The sequence below is a fragment of the Rhinolophus hipposideros genome (assembly GCF_964194185.1).
Source record: "Rhinolophus hipposideros genome assembly, chromosome: 9".
Taxonomy (NCBI): Eukaryota; Metazoa; Chordata; class Mammalia; order Chiroptera; family Rhinolophidae; genus Rhinolophus; species Rhinolophus hipposideros.
In genome coordinates, this window is record NC_138055.1 from 62,864,649 (window position 1) to 62,879,625 (window position 14,977).

The following is a 14,977-nucleotide window of genomic DNA, read 5'->3' on the forward strand; positions in this document are numbered from 1 at the left end:
CCTTCTTGATTTCTGAACCACCATTCACATTCCTGCTCCACTCCCAAATTTCAATCCCCCATTTCTCAACAAAGTCCTGAGCCACTCAATTAGTCCTTATAGTTAAAGAATAAAGGTTAGAGGCAGACTATGAAAAGGGAGTGTCAATAGCACCAGCATGAAAATCATCCACTGCTTTGTATATAAGGGAAGTTTAAACTCATTCCAAAATCATAAGACTGGACGTATTCCCAATGAATGGGAATATAAGTCTTTTTGGATGCTCATGGAGAATTTCCATATTAGCTTGTAGATCCTGCCCACATGGTGGGTCATTCCAAGTATAAGTTCCTAGAAGTCTATTATTTTCTTTTTATATGATGCCTCACAAAATAGATGCTGTCATTCATATCTTAAAAAAAAAAGAGGTCAAAGTGAAATTATGGGCCTATGTTTCAGCAATTTCAAAAGATTTTGTTGTAATTTATGAGAATGCAATACTGGTGGTATGCTGATCTATAGTACTTTGAGATAGCAGTGTTACTAAGTTAAAGACACTACAAATCAGAGAAGCCTCCCCCCTCCCCTTTAGATACAAGAAAATAATTAGTCTTCACTATTCTATATTAAGGTCAAAAGTAAATGTATATTTAACTTGTCCATTGTTTTTATGGCTATCATTGTTTCTTTCTTTTTTTTTTTCTGTAATAGAAAGTGGGGGCATAGTTAAGTTAGGAAGGCAACTGACATTATGACCACTTTCTAGAGTAACAATAAATAACAAGATGGCCAGAGCAGGATAGGATCACCACAAAAGTGCAGAGCTGTTGAAATGCACTTCAATGAAACTGGAAATTAACAGTTGTTTAAACCCCAGTACTGGAACACATTCTTGCTATTCTGACCTTTCCCAGGCATTTGATTTTCAGTGTCATCCATTCATTCTCTCTCTCTCTCTCTCTCTCTCTCTCTCTCTCTCTCTCTCTCTCTCTCTCTCTTTCCCTCCCTCCCTCCCTCCCTCTCTTTTTAATTCTGTGCAAAATAGATTTTGTACGTAGCAATCACTAACAGAAGACATGTAGGTATATGAACATCATCCTTTCAACTGAAGGCATAGGCCTCATTATTTTGAGTGTTATATTCAGCAATAACAAATTCTAATAGCAGACTTTCATGAAGTCATAAAGCAGGAAAGAATTAAGAAATATGAAAAAATATTTTTAAATAATTTCATAAAATCAAATATTTCTAAAACAATAAAAAGAGGTCAAACAACTTAAAATACAGAGAGGATATCTGGCTATGATTTTTATTTAAATAAGCAAGATTAGAAGAATTGAAAATGGCTAAATAATCTCTCTGAAGTTGGGTGGTTACTATTTTATATATGGTATTTTAATTACTTTCCATTCATTAGCTCATTCATTCAGTTTCGAATTCCACAGATGCCCAAGCACTTAAACTTTAAGTCATTGACATAGAAGTGGCAACTCCTCAAAACATCCCATCTGCTTCCAATAAGAAACTTGATATTCTTTAGGATTTATGGGTGGTGGGAGGAGGTTGCCTAAAGTGAGGTTTCAGAAATGGCCGGAAAATACTTGTAGGTGAAACCCATATTTCTTTGACTGTATGCAATTCTACATTTATATGTAGAATCTAAACAATAAGTCTGGAGCAGTTTCTTTGCCCAAAGATAGCCAAATTACAAATTTCTGATGAATCCAGTGTGCATACTTATATACAAATCTTTTGGGGAGAGGGGAAGGTGTAGGGGAAGGAAAATATCTGATGAGAGATAGAAAATAAATATTTTTAGCTTCATACTCATTTGCACTCACACATTTCCAGACAAAGATAATAATAGTAATAATAATAGTTATAGACCTTGGTGACTGCCCTTTGACTCCTTTCTCCCATCCTTTTCCCAGATTCTGAAATAGTTCTACCCGGTCCTAGCTAAGAACTCATCTAGAAGCTGTGCTATATGAAGATGCAATAGCTACCTTAAAAACAAGAGAAAAAAGCCAAAAGAATTGCAGACCCTGGGCTTTACACTGTAGAGGCAGTAACCCAAGGCCAGGAGTCACCTCTCTCCAAACTTCTTATTATGTTAAAAAAATAATCATCTAGTTGTTTAAGCTACTGTTGCTTGAGTTTTCTATTATTGGCAGCAAAATGCACTTCTACCTGAACACACCCAGCCCCAGCATAATCTGACACTTTCAAAACCATGCTAGATTTGTACCTCTTTAGATTTTAGACAGTAAGCCTAAAATTCACTGTGTGGATTTGACTAAAAATCAAGCAGCACAAGGTATGTGAAAACAGAGGGGATGGTCTGCCTCCTTCTCTCTGTAGCACTTTTCTTTGGCTTGTATGCTCTACTGCAACCCTCAACACATATCTGGTAATCCAACATGACTCCTCCAAAAACCTTGAATTGAAAAACCCAGTCCCTGAATCCTACCTCCTACCCTTCTAGCTCACTCACTCTGATGCCTCCCACTGCAACAATTTTCTACTTCAGTGATCCCTCCTCTTTTTCACTGTTCATTTATCTTGCAACACTTGCACTATTCCCAACCCTTCATGCTTTTACTTCCTTTTTTTACTCAATTTAGATTCCATTGTGTGTCACTGCAAACACTCGCTACTCTCTTCTTTCTCTCTCCTTCATCACACTCTTCACGTTAAAACAAAGCAAATCAAAGCAAAACAAAACAAAGAATAACAGCTTTACTTAAACCCAACTCTTCTCTCTCTCTCTCTGCATGAACCCAAGTTGCCATATTGCTGGATAAGATCCCACCAACAGGACCTATTTTAAAATCATGACCCAAATCCCAAATCCTCAAATCACTGCCCAATAGTCTAACTTATTTGCTCTGTAACTTGCTTTCTTGGTCTTTGACTTAACATTTAATACTTTCTCCTGTTGCCTCAAACTTCTCCCCTTGTTTCTATGCCTTGGGCATTGGTGTCTCATACTTTACTGAGAAAAGGAACACTCCAGCATTCCACCTAGATATTTACATTTACACCTAGATATTTACACATTTCTCTGCCCCTTTAAGCATATTTCCTGCTTTTATAGAAGAATCATCTCTACACCCAAAAAAGGTAAGAAGTACCTTCATTGGTTCTCAGATATCATCCTCTCTCCTTCTCAGGGACATTTCTTTGCCAGCTATTTCAGCTTTTGTGCATTACCAATCTCTTTCTACTAAATCATTTTTATACGTTAACATCATCCTTTGACAACCCTCTGTTCAAATATTCAATCATTGCCCCATCTGTCTGTTTCCTTTCAGAGAAAAATTTCTCAAAAGACCTCTAAACATGCTGTCAGAACTTTAGTCACCTCCCATTCATTCGATCTTCAATGTATTCCAGTGTAGCTTCTATTCCAGCACTCTACTGAAACTGCTCTAGTCAAGGTCACCAGTGGCCTCACGTGGCTAAATCCATGGGGCTGGAACATTTAGAAACACTGAACACAGGTGACCACTCCCTCCTTCATGAAATACTCTACTCTCAGCTTCAATCACATCACAGTCTCTTGGGGTTTTCTTCTCTCTCACTGTTCACATCTTCTTAGTGTTTTTAGCTAGAATTTCCTTTTCTCCCTTGACCTCTGATGTTGGAGAGCCGCAGGTTTTGGTCTTCAGGCTTCTTTACTATTTATACTTCTTTCCTATGGAATTGCATGTATGCTTGTGGCTTTGAATACCATCCTTATGCTTTTGATTTTCAAATATTTATCTCCAACCATGACTTTACTTGAGCTCCAGATGTTTATAGTCAACTTCCTATGTGACAGCTTCACTGCACTTGGATATATAATAAGACTATCAAACTCTTAATATGTGCAAATATATCTCCCACCACCACATATACCATACTTCTTGTTCTCTTGTTCGATAAAGGGTACCATCTCCACCCATATGTTCAAATCAAATATGTAAGGATCATCTTAGGTTCCTCTCCTTTCCTCAATCCCCATAACACCAAGTTCCCTGGGTACTACTTCCAAAATTATGTCAAATCCACCATTTTTTCTCCATCTTCACTAACATCTTTTTAGTCGAAGCCACAATCCTCTCTCACCTAGACAACTGCAATAACTTCCTAACTTTTCTTGCCACTCCCCCATGGCATTCTAAACCCCACAGAGCATCCAGAGAGATTCCCTTAATATATACACTGAACCTCTTACAATAAAATTCAAATTCTTTTCCTTGACCCAAAAGGCCATGCATGGTCTTGGTCTTCTTGGTCTCCCTCCCTCTACAGTCTCTTTCCTACCATTTCTCTCCTCCTCACTTTCCTCTAGGAACCAAGTCCCTTTCTAACCCCATGTTTTAGAATTTGTTGTTCTGTCTACCTAGAATGTGCTTTGCCCCATCTCTTCACATAGCTGACCCATTCTTATCTTTAGTTTCCATTCTAATTCACCTCTTCAGAGAAGCTTCCCTACCCATGACATCTAAAATGGTCTTCCCCACTGATTCTCTATCTCATCAACTTGTTTGCTGTTTACAAAGGACTTCTCTTAGTGTGTAATTATTCTATTTATTTTCTTATTTATAGTCTACCTCCTGCACTAGAATATAACCTCTGTATCCCAAACTCATTCCCAATGATTAGCACAAAAGGAGCTCAAAAAAATTATGTTCACAAATGAATACAACTCTGTGAAGACTGGTATTTCCCGCCCCCCCCCCCCAATAACCTAGAATTCCAGAAGATTATGGATAAATGGACCTTAGAATCATGTAACCCAATTACTTAATCTACTGATAAAGAAATTGAGGCTCAGAAAGATTAAGGGACCCCTCTGGTTGATAGACTATTTTAAGACAGAGCTGAGTCTGACTTCCAGTCCATTGCTCCTCTTTTTGTCCTGTGATGACTCCCACAGGTTCTTCAGTTGCAAGCTAAGGAAAATGACCCTGACTAATGCAAGCCATAAACAAATTATAAGAGGGGCTTGAGGTTGTTCCCAGAATTAAGGGGAAATATGCTACCCCAGGCTTTAGAAAGGATGGACACTAGAGTGGCTCTGGATATTTAGGTAACAGGTGTTAATGGACAGTCTGTCAGGGTGCTGAAGTCAAGATGAACTAACTCTGATCCTTGCCCTTCACTGTGTCACTCCACTTGATAGTCTCATTCCTTGAAGGAAATATAGGAGAGTCCTAGTTTGGGTCTTGTTCCCACTCCTTGGCTAATCAAGTCTCAGTTCTCCTGCCAATACGGCATGTGATGGTGGCTGCGTAATTTCCCAAATGGAAATGGAGGTGCTTTTACTAGAAGGAGAGGAGCTGGATGCTAGGCAGACAAAAACAACAGATGGCCACAGTACATGATCACACACAGCTGGTAGGAACTCTGCTTGATGCCAAAACATTGGCTTCATGACAATCCCAGTCCCCAGGTTGGTAGTCTATGTTTCTAGAAGTTATTTAGTGATGGCTCTCTTTCTGGTGGGTTATGCAAATTTTCCCGTGTGAGAATTCTCCCACAAAGACCCAGGAGACAGATAGTATGGACTTTTGTGGTGTGAATGCTGCCAGCCGGTATTGTAGCTCTCACTTACTGCACGTTAATGCTGTGTGTGTTCCTGTTAGCCCGGGGGTCAGGTTGCTGTGAGTGTGGAATTTTCTTCTCTCTCTCTCTCTCTCTCTCCCTAAATGAAATTGGCCTGAGAAATATCTTCTCAGCTGTTGAGAAGAAGGTGAGTACATTATCCACATTTTCTGCTTGTTAACGATGCTCCACAGCTAAATTAGAGACAGCAATAAAATACAAGCAGTAACTCACCAAATATATATTAATCCCTAGATAGGGATTAAAATTACACTGATGAGAAATAGGAATGAAACAATTGCCGCCATTATATTTTCTGTATTCCTGTCACTACTCTTCTTCCCTTTCTGCCCCTTCCTAGACCCACCACAAGTAACAACCACCAGCACACAGCCTGGGTCCCCCACACCCACGTCTGTTACTTTAGGGCTTTTTTGTGGATTAAAGAGGAAGAGAGGAAGGCAGCAGAAGTGCCATGGAACCTTTTTCCAAAGTGGAAATATAAAGTTCAAAAGAACTAAAGTGCCTTCTCCTTCCCTCATTAAACAAATCACTAGCCAGTAAACCTGGGAGATTGAAGCTCTCAGGAAATCTACCTTCCTCTATTATGAATGAAAGATGTCAGCCATCTTTCTACTTGTCTTTTGAATTTTACTCATCCTAGGCTATAAGGTGAGATGAACTCTGAGAATGTTGTAAACCCTAGTGATGCTGGGGACAGTAATGGAATCCTGTAAAAAGATGAATTAAAAACTAGTATTTTTGTCCCTATGACTATTTTGTGACTACCAATTTGTACTTTCTAATCCTTTCAACTTCTCCCCCATCCCCTAAACCCCCTCCCGTTTAGCAACCATCAGTTTTTTTTCCTCTGTATCTCTGAGTCTATTTCTGTTTTGTCTGATCATTTATTCTGTTCTTTAGATTCCACATATAAGTGAGATCATATGGTATTTGTCTTTCTCAGTCTGACTTATTTCACTTAGCCTAACATTCTCTGGGTCCATCCGTGTTGCAAATGGTAAAATTTCAGTATGGGGAATATAATCAACAATGTTGTAAAGATCACGTAGGGTGCCAAATGGGTACTGGACTTATCAGAGGGATCATTTGACAGATTGTGTAGATGCCTGACCACTGCACTGTACATCTGAAGCTTAAGTAGAATAATATTGAATGTCATATATATATGTGTGTGTGTGTATATATATATATATATATATATATATATATATATATATATATGTATATATATTCACAGGATGTAAGGTACAGCATAGGAAATATAATCAATGGTGTAACAGCTGTACACGATGTCAGTGGGGTAGTAGACTTGGAGGGAGGTTTATCACTTTGTGAGGGGTGTGAATGTCTAATCATTATGTCATTTTGTACACCTGAAACTAATATAATTTTAAAAATGACATTTGAGAGAAAAAAATCAGTATTTATGGAACGATACCGAGAGACTAAAAGGAAACAAAAACATGAAACATCAGACAATATTCTGGGATGTAATCTGAAAACTGAGCATCAAAACTGTCTGATTTGAAATGACTTGGTAATCTCATTTACCTATAGTATTTGGCACTTGGCAACATACTACAACATACAAAAAATCTGACTAATATGAAAAGATGTCACAATATGGAAGAAAATTATGTGGAAGAAAGACATATGCTGTGTAAATGTAAATTGTTCCCCTACCCCTCAACCTCATCCTACCTCACCTGCTGTCCCTGTACCTCTGGCCCAAATATACTTACAAGGTGTTTAGAAGGGAGCCCTGCTAAAGGGGCTGGAATGGCCACTTGGGTAATGCTTAGGATTAACCTGAGAATAGTCCCTTCCAGTACCACCAAAAAGTGTGAAGGTTGAGGCCTCACCAGACAGGGTGGCACTATACACTGGGCAACCAGTCTGTATGGTAGAGCTCTTAGCAAAGTCCCTTTTATTCTAATTAAGACAAAATGTGTCAATGGCAGGCATGAAACTGAGTTCAAGGACATCAGCAGCCTTTTGAGGCTTCATTGTCTGAAACTAAATCTGATCTCAGGAGCAGAGCCAAATATGTCCATTGCTCTGGCTAATGTTATATAATATGGATAATAATACAAGCTAATATTTACTGAGCACTTATGCTATGGACTTTGTAAGTGCTTTTCCATGGATTATCTCATTTATATGGACAATACAATACTACAAGTAGATATTATCACGTCTTAATTCTTAGGGAAACCAAAACTTAGGAAGACTAAGAAACCTGACCAAGGCCACCCAGCTAATAAGTGATAGAGCCACAGTTTGAACCCAGGCAAACTGACTCCAGAACCTGAACATTTGACCATTGCTTGATACTGCCACCCCCATACAGTCCAAGTGCTTTGAACTTTAAAGCAGTTTCTTTGCAGGCTTTTTAAAAAAGAAAACACTTTAATTTGTTAAACATTAAAATTATTTTCCTGTCTTTTTAATTTTCCTGAAGTCACAAAGATAGCAAGTGATAGGTTGGGACACAGACATGAATCACTCCTTTAATCACCTCTCATTCACCCCATTGTTGAGGGAGGGATACTGCCCTAGGGTTATGGGGAGGACCAAACACCCAACACTGGACAAATGAAATGGACAGCAGTTCATTAGTCACATTACACTCCCAGTCCAGGGGAGGACACTGCGTGCCATGCAGGAGCATACAGGGGCTGCATTTGGAAACAGTAAACAAGCAGGGGCTGTAAGAGGTAGGCTCTGCAGCATCAAGAGCATGGGGTGCTCCCTGTTCCACAGGAGGTATGATTGGCTCGTCTCAGTAATTCTGCAAGCTGGTAGGGATCTGAAAACTGCTACTCAGGGATAATCAGGAACTACAAATGATCCCCCTGATAAGAGGGGTTGTTTGACTAGGGGACCTTATCTACAGGAGCAGGGTGTGAAGGGAAATTTGCAGTTAGGTCATTTAAGGTCCTTCCAAATTTACCAAATGTCAAGACAGCCTTAATTTTTTTAAGGCTTACATCATGATCTCTCTATAAAACACTAACAGATGAGAAATATAAGGAAAGTGAATGAATAAAGATAGCTGGCTGGAAAAGAGCATGGTGTATTTGGATAATTAAGCCTATATGAAAAGGAAAAGTATTAGATGAGACCAGAAAGCTGGTAGCCAACAGCCTTGAGAATACATTAAAGATTTTTGAACAATAGAACATGACTCATTCTATGTTTTAGGGGAAACCAATCTGATTTGGAATGCTAATATTGCTTCAACATTAAAAAAATATACTTGCTCTTGTATTAGACAGTATAGTGTGCAATTGGCATATAAAACCTGATTTTTATGTTCCTTGAACAGACTCATTTTCCTGGAGCCACATGAAAGGTCAGTTGAAAACAGGTTGGGATACTCTGTGTCTTCATCTAGAGTTGAGAAGATAATACTGCCCCACATTGCTCTCTCCTTCTTGAAAACAGTACTGGAACTCACCTTGGAGAACCTCCTTTCATCTACTCTCAGGCCATGTATTACATGGTCTCCAGTCCCAAATCCAGGATTGGAGCTTGTGACCTAGGCCTGGTCAATCAATGGAACTGCTTCTCCCTAGCTACAATGATTGGTTCACAAATGTGTACTTGCCTCAAATTGATCCAATATGAATGAGTTCTGGGATTTCTGTGGGAACCACTAGGAAGAAACACTGAGTTTTCCTCTCAACTTGTATTGGTAAATACGTGTCTCTGGAGCCTGAAGCTAACAGAAGGAAGGCAAAACTAAAACTCAGAGATCCCAATGACATCATTTAACCCACTAAATCAAGTCACACTTGAAACCAGACCTCCTCCTAGGCTTTTCAATTACCTGAACCAATAAATTTCTCTTACTGCTTAAACAAGATTGAATTTGATTTTTTTCCTGTCAGTTAAGACCATAACTGATAGTAAAAAATTTTTTAATAACAAAAATTTATAATTTTAAAGATTTGGCCGCCCAGTGGAAATTGAGTGGAAATGGTGTGGTGCTTAGAGTGGAAAACTTTTTGAGCTGAGGTTGTGAGACATTTGTGTTTTATTTGGTGAGAGTGTGAATTATTTCATTCTTTGACCAGGAATGCCACCCCAATCTTGGAATTTGTTCAGTATCACATAGTCCCCAGTGGGAACCCAATATTTCCTATCAAAGAGAGAGGACTATCTGATCACTACCCAGGAAATGCATTGGTTGAGGAGCAAAAAGGAATTAGTGGACAGACTAGGGAGGTCACTAGGTGATCTTGGGCAAAGCTACTGGAGTTAGTGAAAGAGGAGAACCGTGGGGCATTTAGGCCAGGGACCCCGGCAAACGAAAGCTGGTCAGGGATGCAGGGGAGTGATAAGGTAAAACATACTTGACAGATTGCATTCCCTGGAGTTGTTCCTTCCTGGAGTCACCATGGCTTCCTTTATAAAAAATGGCAATGGCTAGCACTGAACCTAGAAATGACCCCTCTTTACTATGTACTGTATATAGGTATTTTTTTTGTTAAAATAAAGGAAATTAATAATAAAGTAAGAAAAGAAAATGTTGTGAAAATAGTAAATGAAATCGTTTTCTTTTCATCATCCCCATAAGTACCTTTAGTAGCTGATAGAAATTATTATATCAGCATACAACTGTGTTATGCTAACATAATGAAGAGTGAAGGTTTCATAAGAGAAGTAAAGAGAAAAAATTGGCAGCGACAGAACTGAACCATCTTGGTCTTAACCTTCACTTACTATGACTTCGGGGGTATAAGGGATAGTCATCACAGTGAATAAAAATCAGAGGTGACTTTTTGAAGGTTTAATCATCTTCTTCTTGCCACTTTACATTTCAATGTCTGACCTCAGGAGAGCCCCTTCCAGTGTCACATTAAAAATATTTAAGAGAAACAGGAACGTCCACCGTAAGATGGTTTCTGCAGAAGAACAGTAACTATCTGCCAGGCAAGTTTACATTTTCAGCAGCAATTTAACACATTACTTAAAATTTGCAAGCGTCTCACTATGTCTTTCTACTTAACTAGTAAAGAAATGTATATGTTGGGTGGTTCCTTTTGTATTATATTTATAAAATAACATTTGGCTATATGTTTTATACTAATTATATCAGTGGGCTGAAGTAACAGGCAAAATGAGACCCAGAGGACCTTGTTTTTAAAAATAAGTAACTGAAGAGTCTATGAAGATATTAACAGTTTTCCTTGATCTTAAATTTTCAAACACTATCCAACGCTCTTTTGGGACTATAATCACTGAAATCTGTAGAGTTACTGTTACTTGTGTTTGGCAAGATTCTCCATGTCAATTGCATATGTGAGGCTGAACAAGATACGTAAAGGGGGAAAAATTGGCAGCAACAGAAGCAAACCATCTTGGTCTTAACCTTCACTTAATATAGGGATGTATAAGGGACAGCTTTATCAGTGAATAAAAATAAGAGGTGACTTTTTGCAAGAAATACAGATTCTCTTTTATTTAAGAGAGTCAATTCAATTTACCTCAAAACAAGATTTATGTACATTGGAAGTGAAAACATTAAAGGATCTGATATGTGGTCAAATTTTTGGAGAAAATTTAAGATTTCAAACGTGGCGTTACTTGTAAGTATACAATATGTGTGCCATACATACAAACATATTCTGAACATTCTGATAAAAAAAAAATGTTGTTTATATTTTTTAGATCAGTTCCAAAATTCACTTAGGAAATGTTTTAGAAGCTCTTGGAGATGAAAACTACAAAATGAAGCCTAATTTTCATGAATACCTATACTCAAGGACTATTTGACCTGAATTACACAACACATTTTGGGCTTTGTAACTCTTAGAGTGCATATAATTTTTAATTGACTTTTCTTTGGCAATATCAGTATGTTTGTATTATATTCATGGGACTCCCTCTGCTGTATAACTTAACACATGAAAATTCTTGTTTTACTCTTTACCAAGGTTTCCTTGCAGCCTGATGGATAAGGTGTCTAATTATGGAATACTGCAGAAGGCTTTGGATCAAATCATATGTTTTTATTGAAAATGAAGTCATGCTGGGTTGTGTGATATAGCTAAATAATCATTTAACTATTTTTCCAAGCCAAACACAGAGTAATTAGGCTTAGTAACATGGCTTCCTCCCTACAATCCATAACTCAGACATGATAGTTTGGGAACAATATTGGTAGAAATTGTTTATGTTTTCCTTAGAAATTTAAATGAAAGACATTTTCTAATTAGACTGCATTTTAGATAGAATTTAATTTTACTTTCAGTTTTACTTTAGATGACAGTGTGTGGGAGAACATTTTCCAAATAATCGTCTAAAATTAAGTGGTCCCCAAATTTATCACTCAAGTATTAGAAAGTCATGTTCTCGTAGATAAACAATGAGTTGGGGAGTTCTGGATAATAATTTAAACAGTGATATTCTTAAACATCAATTAGAATATTTTGATAGAATTCATCTATTTGATGGAAGTTTTGATTGAGAATATATTGTCATATTAACCCCCTCCGAAAAATAATCATTGAAATATTCTAGTTCCAATACTCACTCATTTTTAAATGTTTGTTACTTGGGTATCGGGAAGACCTAGTTTGCTGTTCAGGAAACATGACACTCATGCTGTATCTAAGTCCATTTGTTTGAATCTTGTTAAAACAGTAAACTTAGATCAGTCAATAGTTTTGTTTTCAAACAATGCTTAACTTTTCATTTTTTAAGGTATAAGCTTAGATACAAATCTTTAGAATATAGGTATGATTATTCCACTGAAGAATTAAGATTTTCATATTTCTCTTTCTGAGATTACAATTATAGCTCCTTTCAAAATCCTAAAATTTGCTAACTATTTCACGTTGTTGGTTTGTCGATGCAAAATCTTTTCACATTTTAGCACTGGCCACGAGATAAGTTTTCCAGTCCACAATTTGTGCCTCCAAAAGGTGTTATGTAGTGTCTCATTATAGCATTTCCATATTCATCTTATGTTTACTACTGATATGACTTCAAAAATATAATATTGTCAAAATTGTGCTGACTGTGAAATTAAAATGCTTTTTAGGGCATCCATGAACAGCTGTATTGAATAGCCTGACATCTGTGAAATCAAAAGTGTATTTCAAATTCAACTTTCAAACCACAGAATTCAAGTAAGCAAAAACTTACCATGTGTTAAAAACACTTGAAACTCTTCCTCTTGTAACTGTTTATCTACATTTTTAAAACTCTGTTTATATTGTAGTAACAGCTGTGTTTAAAAGGGACATGACAGAGCAGACTAATTTATAATGCAAAACTCTATTCTAAAAAAAAACTTATGTTTGAAAAAACACTTCAAAAGAGGGCAAAAATGATTAAAATAGACACAACCATTTGTTTAAACTATGACTTTCTCAAGAAAAAACAGCCTAATGTAAACTGGCCCATACATGTTCGAAGCAGCTGTTCTGTGTAACGCCTCTACAAAACCTTTTTCTTTGGGGGGGTGGGCAGAAAGAAAATGAGCAACTGACCATAACAAAAGGTCATTGCCATTTAAGAAACAGCACAAATCTAAGGATGAAATACTAAATATTTTTGAAGGGTGTCAAGTTAGTGACATTGGGGGTGAGGAAACAGAGCCTGTGACCATCACTGCACTAAGCAATCTTATAACTGCAAAGTGAAAAAGTCACCCTTGACCAGCATTCCTTTACTGGATTTCTACAGAAAAACTGCAAAACTTTTTGATATGAAAAAAAAACTAAAATAAATGTTTTGCCTATATTTTATCATATATTAGCTAACATTTTTTTTTTCACTCCCTTAAAAAAAATCGTCATTGTTTTGGCACCTCATAGACATGATCCATCATTCCAATTGGTTTCTCTTGGTGTTTGACGCTGTTGACCACTCTCCCTTTTTATAAGATCCTCTTTTTCTTTGGTTCCCATAGTACCATTTTGTCATGTGACCTCTTGACCACTTCTAAGGATCTAAATACAGCACCTTTTCCTCTGCGTTTTTCCTAAATGTTCACTAAAGTGCCATCTGCAGTTACCTTCTCTTCTCAGATGCAGCAAAATAGTCTCATGTACCCGAAGGAGGCAAGGAAGAATCTTCCCTTATCTCAGCTTGCCCTGCCCGGCAGCTGGCCATGTGCCCAGGTTGTCAGGAATTAGTTAAGAAAGCCACATCTGCAGGGACCTGTGTGGACCAATGACAAGGACCAGACAGGAACAAAGATGTTTCATCAGATGCCAGCGTGGAAAGCTGACAACACCAGGCCCCTGCCTCCCTACTCATACATGTCAACCCTGGCAATATAGACACAACCCCAAAGAAAGGGACATGGAATCCCAAATAGATTAAGGTAAAGTTTCCATTGCCCAGCAGAATAAGGGACCAAAATAAAAAGTAAATTCAGTTAACAAAACATGACACCAGTTCCACTTCACATCTGAGTCTGTTGAATGATATTCCCAGCCATCCCTAGCACTATGCCCAGAATGAAGGTGGAGTTCAAAAGACATGGTTTCCTTTTCTCCGTGGAAGATCACCAACTCTCATGTAGCATCATCTCATGAGTTAAACTGGATGAACTCTAATTCATTCATTCATTTACTCATGCAACAAAGATATTTTGAACACTTACTCTGTGCCAGGCAGTGTTCTAGGCACTGAAAATACAATGACAAGTAAATGAAGTTCCAACTCTTTAGAGAAACAGCTAGGAAATAAATAAATAAATGAAAGGAAAGAAGGACAAGAGGAGGGAAAGGTAGGGAGGAAGGAGGAGAGAGAGAGGGAGAGGGAGAGGGAGAGAATGAAAGAAATGGAATGACAGGAATGACAAATGTAAGGGGATAAAACAAATCAGAATATCAGAGAGAGATGGGGAGGAGTTGTCTCACTCTCTTGGCCATAGTGTTCAGGAAGATATCTCTGAGTACATGAAATGAACACAGAGATATGCATGAAGTTAGGAAAGACATCTTGGAGATCTAAGTAAGGAACACTCCAGGCTGGGGAGTGTACCAGCAAGGTACAAGCCTGTGAGAAGTCTTCCAAACCAGTTATTCTCTAAAAGCGTAACTCAAATTAGCATGTGAATCTTAACCATTCCTTGGGTTTCATTTATATAAGAGCTAAAATATATTTGGGAAAAGTAAATCAAGATGAAAGTAATTATTTTCTGTTATTAAGGTACCCTAAATGCATTTGTTAAAATAGGGAAGAATTAGCTACATAATTTATACTTGTGTCTATGTCTGTGTTTGTATATATCTATATTTGTATCATCTATATCTATATTTACATCTAGATATGCTATATAATCTGGATACATTTATATATTTATCTATCTATCATCTATCTATCTATCTATCTATCTATCTATCTATCTATCTATCTA